The sequence below is a fragment of the Lutra lutra genome, chromosome 13, assembly GCF_902655055.1.
Source record: "Lutra lutra chromosome 13, mLutLut1.2, whole genome shotgun sequence".
Lineage (NCBI taxonomy): Eukaryota > Metazoa > Chordata > Mammalia > Carnivora > Mustelidae > Lutra > Lutra lutra.
This window is the reverse complement of record NC_062290.1, coordinates 37,207,169-37,216,264: the sequence shown is the minus strand read 5'-3', so window position 1 is coordinate 37,216,264 and position 9,096 is coordinate 37,207,169.

Below are 9,096 nucleotides of genomic sequence, written 5' to 3'. Positions count from 1 at the left end.
GTTACTGTGAACCTTTCTGGATGGGTGAGCTCAGTGGGTTTAAGTGGGTGGAGCAGGCAGCCTTGCAGGAGATGGGTTCAGAAGAAGGGTCACTCCTGAAGAGCAAAAGGACATGGCAGGCAATGAAGCAGGATTGAAAAGAAAAGAGGTGAAAGGACCCTAGGGAAAATGTCACACGTATTGATTAAGCTTTATTTCTCTTTGGGAGAAAGTGACATTTCTGCTATTAGATCATGGACATATAAGGAAAGTAGATGGCTCAATGCTTTTCATTTTCTTCCACAGTGCTTAGGGCACCTTTGACCAGAGGGTACCTGGAAGGTTTTCTGTTGCATTATTACAAGCAGAATAATTATTTTGGCGTTTTGTTTGTTTGTTTGTTTGTTTTGTTTTTTAGCACCAACGTGGTGACATTGCTTTTTCTTTAGCAACAGAGGTTGCCACAGCTATATCCTTTGATCAGACACAAATGACGGTAAAATGATAGAAGCTTTCTGTTACATTTCTTCCACCCTGCTCTTCCCTAGGCTCCAATCCTCTTTTCTAGCTTTGCTCAGGGGATTTAAGTTACTCTTTCCTTGTTTACAGTCTGTGATACATCACCTCAGAGGCATTGGTCATTCTCCTAAACAGGTAGTAGATAAATACTTCCCCCCACCCCATCCCCATGCAGTCCATGTCCTCGCCTCAGAAGCGAGGCTAGTTTCTAGCAACTCTTTCACAGGTTTTCCCCTTCTCAACTACCGCCTTGACAGAGCCCTACCTGGACCTCATGCCCAGCTACGCTACCGAGCACCCCAACTGAAAACTCCATCCAGGATCCAGGATGCAGGGCACTCTGCACTACGCAGCCTCTGCTCCTCTCTCCTAGTCCTCACCAAAGTGGACTCTTCACAAGCAACGAATGTATTGCGAACTAAAACTCTGCCCCCCCCCGTCCCCGCATTTTTAACCTAACGCTTGCCTCCAGCTTCCCTCCGAAAAAGCAACCAACCAACCAAACAAACACACCGAAATAACCCAAAGCACGCAAACACCTGAAGAAGCGCAACCGGGATCTACACCTGGACAAGTCCTCTGTGGCTTTAGAGGTCGGGAATAGCCTCCTCTCCCCGCGCGGACAGCTTTATCCCGGAGCCCCGGGGGCATGCCACGGCCTCTGGGTCGCGGGGTCAGCTCGGCCGCGCCCGGGCAGCTCGGGGTCGCCTCCCAGTGTCCCCTCCGCCCGCCCCTGGCTCGCTCGCCCGCACGGCAGCCGCCGCCGCCGCCACCCGGGCCGGCGCTCGGAACATCCCGCGCCACGTCCTCCCCGCCCCGGCTCCCGCCCGTCAGAGCCGGGCCTGCGCCGCTGGCAGCCATCAAGTGGCTCGTTAAGGAAATGCAGGTGAGTGCGTGCGGCCGAGCGGCTGCTACTGGAGACGTGGGGTGTGTGCCTGTGTGTGCGAGCCCGAGGAAGAGGGAGCGCGAGCCAGAGAGCGAATGCGGGAGCGGCCGGGAGATGCTCGGCGCCTCTGCTCCCCGCCCCGCCGCGCCCGCGCTCGCATCCGCGCCCGCACCCGCACCCGCACCCGGCGGCCAGAGCGCGTGGGGCAGCGCCTCGCCCTGACAGCCGCTCGCCTCCTCGCGGTCTCGGCGGCAGCTCGGCCCGCCGCCCAGCCGCCTCCCCCCCACCCGGCGGTCCCCTCCCAGCCCGAGCCCTCCCGCTGCTCCTCCTCCTCCGCCTCCTCCCCTCGCGCGCCGCTGACAGGCAGCCTCGGCGGGGAGAGCGCAGGTACTTTGCCTTCAGAATAATTTGCACGACCCAAGCAAGCTATCGGAGCGCCCTTGTTTTCTTCGGTCGTTGCCCCCTCCCTCCGGAAAAGAAGGTCCCACTTTTGAAACACGCAGCACTCGAAGCACCCTACCCAAGCCAAAGCCCGACGGGCTGCTGTGCATGTGCTGTCCTTTCTTGCAGTTTATTCTGGGCCTGTGTGGAATGGAAAGACAATTCTTTATTTGACTGGGAGGAAAGAAAAGAGAAGACTCCTCAGGGTTTCCAAGGAGGACTGGAGCGGCTGCTTTAGTAAGTAAACTGTGCTTTTGTATTTCTTTTCTCTAAAGTGAGGCATATGCTGGATGCTCTCCCTTCAGATGTTATGGACACAGTTCGTTTTACCGGGGACGAAGTTGACTTATATAACTTAAGTGTTCTTAATTGAGAAGTGGTTTGCTAAGCTTTTTTTTTTTTTTTTTTTTTTTCTTTTAAGGGCATTGAGAAGACTAAAGTGGGAGGAACCTTACTGGGGATCTGATTTTTAAACGTTTATTGTTCAAGAGATGTTGGGAGCCTGGCTTGTGAAACGTTGGTTGGTTCTAAGATTTAAGGATGATTACCTAGAAAAAGCTTGAGAATTCTAACCTGGTTCACTCCTCCTGCTACCTTCCACCTCAACCTTAATCCACACCAACTCCCTTCCTTCCCTGACTTCTCACTTGGTCGCTTGCTTTATCTTTAGTTCCGAAGACAGCTTGCCAAAAAATTGGGTCAAGGCAAAGTTAATAAAGATGGTTTGAAAGACCGGGAGAAAATCCTGTTGAGGTTTCTAATACTTGTGGGTAGATGAGATGTGGAAGAAAATCCTGGAACTGGGCTAGTTTGGAAAATTTTGATGAAATTAATTTGGAGAGGGAATGTGAAAAATGCTTTGGAGAGGGTAGGAGCTGAGGCTCTGACTTTGACACAGCAGGTTATGAACTGTGACAGGGGCTCAGCAGCCAGTGACAGGCTTAAGGTGTCTCCTAGGGCTGAATATCTCTGCATCAAAAACTTTTGCAGGCAGTATTCCTCTTGGGGCTAACATCACCATGTCAGTAGCTGCAACATTTCTGTAAAAACAAGTAGGACACTCTTCCCTTTTCTGTGAAGGGGCTAATGATATATTTAAAAAGAATAAATGATAGTCTAACATTTGCCAGCATTTTGTAATATCTAAACAAAACCTTTGTGTTAGGTCAGTAAAAATATAGTTGAGTCAGTTTGTTTTGCACAAGAAAGAGAGAATCAATAACATTTCAGCATTTTTTTCTTTATTACTGCCAAATGGACTCGGAATCTAATTCTTCTTGCATTGTTACATATACAGTAGATACAGTAGGAATTTCAATTTAGATACAACAGAGCTGATTTTTAACAAAGCCAAAGTTCTCTGACATAATAGCATTCATGCTGACTAGTGTGGAATAGTAATTTTAAAAGTTTGTTTTATCTTTAACTTTCTATTTTCTGTCTCAGTGTAAAGCACACTTACAAGCAAATGTCTTTAAGAGTTATGAACCAGATTGAAAATTAAAGCCACTTATCTTGCAGATATATTTTTTTCAACAGAACACCTTACCATCAAATAATACGTAAGGGCTCTCTTATATTTAAGTGATGATAATAATAAAATAAAAAAAAAATGCTACCTTTATATTTACTCAAATGTGTATATAAAAGTGGCAATATTCATTTGGCATTGATTTTATAAAATTTTAAGAATAAACGAATGTACAATGGTTTTAAAAAAGGAAAGCTCTTTTAGAGTTGCTATGGTTCTTCAATGTCAAAAGCTCTGAATATCTTGAGACATAAGTTTTTAGGGTAATGAAATAACAGTACAACAGTTGATGAATTTGTTGATATAAAGTTACAATATATGGAAATCATTTGGGAAAGATATGTCATTGTTTCTTGTATATTACTTTATTTTCTATCCAAATGGGTTCTCTGAGAGGTATTGCTATTCTCAGCTGCCATCTCTGCTATTGGTTTAAAATGAATTTAAATAATTTAAAATTAAACCATGCTTGGTCAGATTTGTAAAGCATATGACCTCTACTTACTTGTGACCTCAAATATCTGAAAGGATATCTGATGTTTTAAAAGAAGTTATTGAAAAATAAAAGGTAAGAGTGTATTGAAGTACCCAATTTTAAAAGTGGTTCAAACATGTTATTACATATATTATCATAGGACACATTTTTCACAGTAGAAAAGACATGGCAGAATTGTTGATCCAATTCAAATTGCTGAAGGCAAAGATTTACAATTAACATGAAAATTAATGTGACACACATTCTGCCTGTGTTCTAATTATGTTATAGTGCTAAGGAAGATAGCCTGAATTAAAACCATTTCTAGTCAAGCTTGCATATATCATATTTGATCACTTTCAAAAAAGTCAAAACTGGATGGGGTGATTAGATTGTCAGGGTTTGTTTTGTTATTTTCTTTCTCTCTCTCTCTTTTTTTTTTTTTTTTTTTTTTTTTTTGCCACCAGTTTTCTATGCGATACAGAGATGGTTGCAACTTTAAAGTTGGAAAAAGAAAGTTGCTAGTGTCAGCAGTAATGTGTTTTATTATGCAATTGTTCTTGTTATTCAGATCAGATAATGGCCCTATGAAATACATAAGCAGTCTGCAGGGAATGAATGATTAATTCCTCTAACGTGTGCTTACTAAAGGAGTTCTTACTAATAAAGGTGCTGTACACCTGCATTTGCTTAAAGTTGCAGTTGGTGAAGGAAAATATACTTTTCTTTTTCTTTAATAATAACATAGATTTTACAGGTCTAGTCCTGTAACTGTAGTAACTTAAAGATGATTTCATGGAACACATGACCTTATATTTTATAGAGCCCTTTGGATACATATGATTGCTATTTACTTAAAATGATTAAGAAAGTAAAATATTGTTAATTAAATGTAATACTAAAAGACTGAAGTATTAAAATTTTTGTTTTTCCCTCAATGGAATGGCATTCTATCTCTCCTGTGTATTACTTGGGTGCGGATGCAAACTGCAAGTGCAAAGGATGTTTCTTTTTAGTAATATTAAGTGTAAAAACAGTTTAAATATTGTTGGTTGTATGAAATAATTAGGTAGATACTCTGTTAAAATTTTGGGAATGGCTAATAGTGCACATGACAATTGTGGTTACCAGTGGGTAAATTGTTTTGCAGTTAGAGGTGTATCACTGATTAACTTTCCAATATCTTTGCATTTCTGAGACTGGATTATAGGTGAAAGTGGGAAATGGATAGATTTTATGTAGTGATTTGAGAACAGGTAACCTAACATAAATACTATACATTTTAAACTTACTTACCAAATGTCTTCTGTTTTTAGAAATTTCTAAAAAAATGTGATTTTCAAAATTGTCTAATTGAATATAACAATACGCATCTCTCACATTTAATAAAACAAATAACTTTATTTCAAGATTCCTCTGTTTGGAGAAATAATTTCTGTAATATTATTTTGAACTTACACTTATACTGAATTTAATAAACTTTAACAATGGAAATATATGATAGTATATATTTAATAATACTAATTTAAGAGTTATATTGAAAACTGGATGAGTAGGATTTTATAAATTGAGTACCATTTGAATTTATCTCCTTATATATTTAAGTGCAAAATTTTTATGACTACTGTCAGTTCACTGGGTTTTAATCAGGCTGTTCAAAAGCAATTTGGCATCCATAAAGAATAAATGGATTTCTACTGGTAGAATCAATGTGGAAGTTAACTGTACTTGCAATAATAGTTATGTTTTTTTCAAACTCCTTAAAAAGGTGTTGAATGAAAGAAAATGAATGAAGAATAAAAAATGAATATTGTCCATTAGGTGAACACTTATATGATTGTAGAATCAAAGGTTTTGAGTTTTTCTCTCATCTTTATAATTGTCAGTGTGACTCCAGGGAGGTAACTTGGACTCTATGGGTTTTCTCCGGGGTTTTCTCCTCTGTCCAGTAGAGAAATTCACCTACAATCTGAGGCAGTTTTAATTCCAAAATCTCATGGAACAAGATAATAAACTAGTAATATAATTAATAGTAGCATTTAGCAATTAATAGTAGTAGTTAGACTACTCTGACACCTTTAGAACCCAAAGAGGCGTTGTGGCAGCCATCTTATTTGGGGAAGGATTAATGAAATTGTCCCCAAGCCATATTGGAGGTGACTGGACCCTGTTGCTATGTGGATTAAATGCTTATGTGGAAGAGGAGGATGGACAGTATGGAGGAAGGGAGTGGACCAAAATTCTTCTAAACCACCCGTTGTACTCTTTTTTTTTTTTTTTTAAGATTTTATTTATTTGTCAGAGAGAGAGGGAGAGAGAGCGAGCACAGACAGACAGAATGGCAGGCAGAGGCAGAGGGAGAAGCAGGCTCCCTGCCGAGCAAGGAGCCCGATGCGGGACTCGATTCCAGGATGCTGGGATCATGACCTGAGCCGAAGGCAGCTGCTTAACCAACTGAGCCACCCAGGCGTCCCCTGTTGTACTCTTTACTGAAAAAATATTATATAAGCAAGTATGTTTGGACTTGTTACTGTATTTAATACCAAAAGGGTATGAGAAGATAAAAATAAAAGAAATTGCTAAGTGTCCTTTGACTTCCTTTTTTTCTCCTCTTAGTTTATTATATATTCTATTTTACAATATCATGTTTAGATAAATATACACAATTTAAATATACTATTTTTATTACCCTGAGATACATGTTATAGACTGACACTGCTAGAAGTAACCGCATAAAAATTCATTTCAGCCCCTGTATTTTAAAGAGGAAACTGAAGACTTCAGAGGTTAAAAACTATAAATGTGACATATACTTCCCAAGTTCACAGAGGTTTTACCTCACAAAGCAGTAGTATCTAAGATGACACATTGACAAGTAAATACATAGAAAATAATTTATACCTGTTAGTAAATTATCAATACAATAATTCCAATTGGTGATGTATAATACAATACATTTATCTAAAAAGATTTTATAATGACAAAGCTTCTAGTCATGGAAAATGGACACAGAAATAATATATACAGTGGTAATTTTGGGTACTTGCTTTTCTTATAGAAAACCAAGATTGTATTCTTACATAGAATTCACGTTTTTAATTGATGAAATTTGAAAGTTTTTCTCCTCTAAGAAAATCAGTGTGTCCAGTCTTTCCTCTTTCTGATATAAATATTTGGCTAGTAGCATGTGGACCTCTAACTCCGTAAAATGTTTTATATTTTAAATCATTGGAGAATTGGAAATCAAGCTGTATTTAAAATTTATTTACTTCTGAATGCAAGATATAGCTGATTAATTAGAGAGTGTATTTGCTTTCTGTTTTGTGTGTTTGGTTGTGTGCCTGTGCACATGTGTGCTTAAGCACAAGTGTTCAAGATGGAACTTAGTGAAAATGGTGTACTTAAAATTTTAGAAGTATATGTATAATAATTGAATAATCAAAGACAGATAACATATATTAGAGTGTAAAATATCAAATTGCTCTCTGATTCTTAAATGTAAGTTCAACAGTATACCATATTTCCAAGATCTTGCCTAGTTTAATAAGCCCACATATTTTGTAAATACCACATTATAATAAAATATTCTCAGGGTTGAGATTATAGAATTAAAGGGAACATAATTGCTGTTCTTTCACATTTATTATTACAGACCTTATTTACCTGGTTTGGTATATGTACTTACATTAGGTGCTAAAAAAGAAAAGGAAAAAAAATTGATTTGATTATGACATGGTTAGTTACTTAAAAGCTGCCATTATTAACCTCATATTAAATTAAATGTGCTATTTTAACTTGAATACCTTGTTATAATTCATTGCATATTTGATTTACTTTGTAAGGGAACAATAAAACTGTTACACTTAATCAGAGAATTAGTGAATTTTATAAAATTCCTTTTAAGCATGTAATTATTTAACAAATCTGCTATGCAAGTCTATTAATGCATTTATTCTATTGCAACTCTTGGGAATTATACTTTTCTAAAAAATCCAAAGTTGTTTCTCAAGTGTAGCTTGTATTAAAAAGGGGGCCCCATCAACAGCTAAATGAGAAAACAGAGTCAGGCAAGTCTGAGTGCACATACTCCTTTTTACTACTTACCTGATTATCACATACACTGTGGGATTTGTATTGCAGGATATACCCCTACTCCTTTGGTTAGATGGACCTGGTTGCTTAGGACAAAGGTCTGGAACATAGCTTCCTTCCAATTCCAAGAAAGGTCAATTTAGAAAACAGAAGCAGAAAAAAATAAGCAAAAGCAATAGAATGCTTCCTCTTTTTTTTTTCTTTTTTTTAAGATTTTATTTATTTATTTGCGAGAGAATGAGTGAGAGAGAGCATGAGAGAGAAAGTCAGAAGGAGAAGCAGACTCTGCAAGCAGACTCCGCAAGCCCGATGTGGGACTCGATCCTGGAAGTCCGGGATCATGACCTGAGCCGAAGGCAGTTGCTCAACCAACTGAGCCACGCAGGTGCCTGAATGCTTCCTCTTTTTAAATGAAGTGGTCTAGGTCACTTGTCCAAGGTGGAAAAATACTCATACAAGTTTCTATTCCTGAAATGCTGTCCCAGTATAGTGACCTACAGTAGAATAAAGGATGTAGTGACCTATAGTAGGATAAAGGATGAAGAGGGGAGAAGATGGAGAATGACAGACTTGTTAATCTTGCCCAAATGTGGTATTCCACCTTTCTTCCCCCCACAAATGGGTTTCAAAATCAGAGATACAACTTTTCACTTTGGGGTTATTGGCTATCAAATTAACAAGGAATCTGGCTCTTACTAAGCTGTGTCATACTTTGAGTGTATGCGATTGTTACCTTGTCTCATCTGAAGCCATCTCAGTTTATCAGTTCATGATCTGCATTATGTCTTCATTGGATTTTGTTACAGAAATTAAGGACAGGACAGTAATTCAGGTATCGTAGCCATATTTCTACTCCTGGAAGTTACATTCTCTTCTGTTTCATAACTTATATGCAGGGGTATACAACATATTATTTGGTCCCCAAATATTTATTCTGCCTTTCATGTACCAAGCAGTGCTGAGTTAAACACTCTTAAGCTAGCAATATAAAGCTGCCTAACTTGTGACCATCCTCTATTCTTATGAAACATTTCCCCATTATTAAGTTGTTTTTTTTTTAATTCCATGGAGAAAATAGAATTTCCCCCAAAGAATCTTCCTGTTTAATTCACAGAAAAATTTCCAGGTACAAGCCCTCTTTTGCCATTTTTCTCCTCTCATTCACTGTCATCC